Source organism: Hordeum vulgare, chromosome 1H, assembly GCF_904849725.1.
Source record: "Hordeum vulgare subsp. vulgare chromosome 1H, MorexV3_pseudomolecules_assembly, whole genome shotgun sequence".
Taxonomy (NCBI): domain Eukaryota; kingdom Viridiplantae; phylum Streptophyta; class Magnoliopsida; order Poales; family Poaceae; genus Hordeum; species Hordeum vulgare.
The window spans coordinates 316,704,293-316,709,216 of NC_058518.1; positions in this window are offsets into that span (position 1 = coordinate 316,704,293).

The following is a 4,924-nucleotide window of genomic DNA, read 5'->3' on the forward strand; positions in this document are numbered from 1 at the left end:
CTTCCAGTGGTGGCGCTAGGGTTCGGGGCTTTTGCTGTAGCAGGAAAGCGATGGAGCGAAGAAGTGTTTGCCGAGGGGGGTAAGGACATATTTATAGCCAGGCAGTTACTGTTGGCGCGAAGAATTCGGACCAAACAGCCCCTGCCTCTACGTCTCCACAGGACACGTGTAGCTCCCGAGCAAGGCGGTGGAGATCGTGGTTATCCGAACGTGGGAAGTGGGGTTATGTTACTGTGCATTAAAGAAACATTTTTGAAGATTTGAGGATTTTGTTACAAAATCATCAGCTGACAAGGACGCAGTGAGGATTTTGAACAAAGTTTCAAGTAGAACGCATATGAAGAATCAAATAGACTGGATGAGAATAGCATAGAGGGAAAGTAGGGTCCGATCACATTCACTAAGATGAAATATCAACTTGAAGAATTAGCTATAAGTGAATGTTGTTGAGGACTTGAAATCACAATCTATCTAGTTCCACGGAAGTCATCAAGTGTTTTTGAAGATTTTGACTAACTTGAGGATTTTGTGATAAATCGTCACAATGAAGAACAACTGTTTTGAAGAAAAACACATTTTGAAGAAATGGAACATTGAAGAAAATCAACTTGAGGAATTTCATATTGGGCGGTGGCGTGACCCACCATATAAGAATGTTGATTACAGACACCGCGTACAATTGTCGTAGGGTCCTGAGGATCAATTTCTTCGTTGATTTCTTCACATTCAGAGTGATATTCTTCATCAGTTGTAGAAAATCGATTCATCATGTGTTGCACATCTAAGTCATCAATTTTGCATAAATGTTAGGATGTGTGCATGTTTTTACAAAACATTTGAAGATTCTAAGATATTTATCTCACACCGCAACTTGCAAAACCTTTTCTCATCCAAGGGCTTAGTGAATATATCTGCCAGTTGATCATCAGTCTTCACATGGTCGATGAGGGTATTGCCATTGAGGACATGGTCCCGAAGAAAATGATGACGAATCTGGATGTGCTTGGTCTTCGAGTGTTGTACTGGGTTGTATGCAATCTTGATTGCACTCTCATTGTCGCTGTAGAGAGGAACATTCTTCATGTTGATGTCGTAGTCCTTGAGGGTTTGCTTTATCCATAGTAATTGAGCACAACATGAACCAACAGCAATGTACTCAGCTTCGGCAGTGGAGTGTGATACGCAGTTCTGCTTCTTTGAGGACCAGCAAACTAGTGATCTTCCGAGGAAATGACATGTACCAGAAGTTGACTTGCGATCCACACGATCACCAGCATAGTCAGAATCAGAATACCCTGCCATATTAGGATTTGAGCCTTTGGGATACCATAATCCTAGTGTTGGTGTGTGAATTAAGTATCGAAGAATATGCTTCACAGCCTTATGGTGTGATTCCTTCGGTTTTGCTTGAAAACGTGCACACATGCAAACACTAAGCATTATATCTGGCCTAGATGCACATAGATACAATAAAGAGCCAATCATAGAGCGATATACCTGCTGATCGAATTATTTACCATTTTCATCAGTGCCGAGGTGGCCGTTTGTAGGCATTGGAGTCTTGGCACCTTTGCATTCATGCATGTCGAATTTCCTGAGAACGTCCTTGAGGTATTTCTCCTGTGATATGAAGATTCCGTTGCGTTGTTGACGAATTTGAAGACCTAAGAAGAATTTCAGCTCCCCCATCATAGACATCTGATATTCTTCACTCATCATGTAAGAAAATTCATCACTGTATCGTTTGTCAGTCCAGCCAAATATAATATCATCGACATATATCTGGCACACAAATAGCTCATTATCATAGGATTTAGTGAAAACAGTTGGATCGACTGAACCAGGTTTGAAGCCTTTCTTCATGAGGAATTCCTTCAATGTATCATACCATGCCCGAGGGGCTTGCTTGAGACCATAGAGCGTCTTTTTAAGTCTGAAGACTTTGTCTGGATTCTTTCGATCCTCAAAATGTGGGGGTTGAGGAACATATACTTCTTCTTCAAGCCTACCATTGAGGAATGCACTTTTCACATCCATTTGATATAAGATGATGTTATGATGATTAGCATAAGCAAGTAGTATTCGAATAGCTTCAAGTCTAGCAACAGGTGCAAAGGTTTCATCGAAATCTATTCCTTCAACCTGGGTGTAGCCTTGGGCTACAAGTCGTGCCTTATTCCTCACCACTTGACCATCCTCATCTTGCTTGTTTCAGAAAATCCACTTTGTTTCGATGATGTTGTGCTTGCGAGGATCTAGTCGTTTGACTAGCTCCCATACGTCATTCAGCTTGAATTGAAGAAGTTCGTCTTGCATAGCTTGGATCCGCTCCGGTTCCAGGAAAGCCTCGGCAACTTTTGAGGGTTCTGTGATAGATACAAAGGAGAAATGCCCACAAAAGTTAACTAAATGTGAAGCTTTTGAGCGAGTGAGAGGACCTGGCACCTCGATGTCATTGAGGATTTTGTCAAGTTATACTTCATTTGCAATCCTCGGATGAGCTGGTTGAGGATTTCGTCTGGGCTGAGGAAGTGGTTCTGGAGCAATTTCCTCAGGAGCACCTTCTTGATTTTCATCAGTGATGGGGATAGTTTCTTCATCAATTTCCTCAGTGGGAACAATGTCTTCAGTAGGCTTGAGCTTTATTTCTTCCTCAGGAGACAACTTATCTGGATCAGAAGGCAATTGCTCTCTTTGAGAGCCATTAGTTTCATCGAACCGCACATCTATAGTCTCAACAACTTTGTTGTGATAGTTGTTGAAGACTCTGTAGGTGTGCGAGTCATTTCCATAACCGAGCATAAAGCCCTCATGTGCCTTAGGTGCAAATTTTGAGCTATGGTGAGCATCTCTAATCCAACATTTTGCACCGAAGACTTTGAAATAACTTACATTGGGTTTCTTATCAGTGAGGAGTTCATATGAGGTTTTCTTGAGGAATTTGTGAAGATATACCCTGTTGATGATATGGCATGCAGTGTTGATTGTTTCAAGCGAAAAGCGACGAGGAGTCTGATATTCTTCAAGCATAGTTCTTGCCATCTCAACCAGAGTCCTGTTCTTCCTTTCGACGACACCGTTCTGCTGAGGAGTATAAGGAGCAGATAATTCGTGTGTAATACCAAGTTCATCAAGATAATCATCAAGACCAGTGTTTTTGAACTCTGTTCCATTATGACTCCTGATATGTTTGATCTTGATGCCAAAGTTCATCGAGGCCCTTGAAGAAAATCGTTTGAAGATTTCCTGCACTTCAGTTTTATATACGATGATATGCACCCATGTATATCTGGAATAATCATCAACTATGACGAAGCCATATAAAGATGCTGCATTGGTTAGTGTGGCATAGTTAGTTGGTCCAAATAGATCCATATGAAGCAATTCAAAGGGACGTGTAGTGGTCATGATAGTCTTCGAGGGATGCTTGGATCTGGTCATTTTCCCAGATTCACATGCACCGTAGAGATGATTCTTGAGGAACTTGACTGATTCGATGCCGATGACATGCTTCTTCTTCGCGAGCGTGTGCAAATTCCTCATGCCTGCATGACCTAGTCTTCGATGCTACAACCATCCTTCTGAGGTCTTTGCTAGTAAGCAAGTGGCTGGTTGAGGACCTGTAGAGAAATCAACAATGTACAAATCCCCTCTTCTTACACCTTCGAAGACTTTGGATCTGTCAGATTCCATGATGACTACACATCTATATCTACCAAAGATAACAATCATATCAAGATCACAAAGCATAGAGACTGACATGAGGTTAAAACCAAGGGATTCAACAAGCATCACTTTGTCCATATGCCTATCCTTGGAAATAGCCACTTTGCCAAGTCCCAATACCTTGCTTTTACCTTTGTCAGCATATGGGATTTGCTTCAGAGGTGATGGAGTTAGTGGCATATTCATCAGCAAGCTTTTATCACCAGTCATGTGATGTGTGCAGCCACTATCAAGAACCCACTCAGTATTCTTGGGTTTGTCATCCTGCAGATGAATTAGTACAGCTTACCATCTCATATGCTTCAGATTTGAAGAATTTGATATCAATTTCATCAGATAATAATTTCATCATAACAGAATTAAAAGGACGTGTGAAATATTTCTTTTTCATCAATATTAGCTTGCGTCTTATCAAGCATTTCCTCAGGCCTCCAGCAAATTCTTCAGATGATGATTTTCATCTGGAGACCTGACCTGCAGAAGTGATTAATTCGATTTCTTCACCACCCACATTTGAAGGGGTGGTAAAGCATTCATCATCCTGCGAGCACCATATGAAAAAGGTGGCATTGAAGCTAATGCACTTCTCTTAACAGTAGGGGGGTTAAAGTACTCATATGAATATGCAAAGAACTGGTTTGAGGACTTATGAACATAATGATTTGAAGAGTAACACTCATATTCATATTCCTTGTAGTTTCCCTGCATGTTAGAAGTATTAGCACGGGAATGAGCATAATTTTGACTAGTTGATTTTGATCCTCTTGAAGACTTTGGTCCTCCTGAGGATTTTGATCTGGGGTTCGGATTCTTCATTGGTGGTGTCATGAGGATATTCACCTGAAGATTTTCAAGACAACTTTTGGGAACCCAGATTTTCCTCAAAGGAGGGCCATTCCTGCAGTTAGTTCCAACATATCGAGCAAATACTTCACCAGATTGATTTTTGAACAGTTTATAGTTGGAGTCAAATGACTCATCTGAGAAATAGGATAATTCACATGAAAAGCCAGTTAGATTGGATGGATCAAAAGGAGGCCCAGTAGCAGCAACCCATGAGGTTTTGGGATACTGCTCAGGTTTCCAATAAGATCCATCAGCATTCAATTTCCTCTCAAAGGCAATTCCTTCTTTCCTCAGGTTCCTGTTCAAGATCTGCTTTTTGAGCACATCACAAAGGGTTTGATGTCCTTTGAGG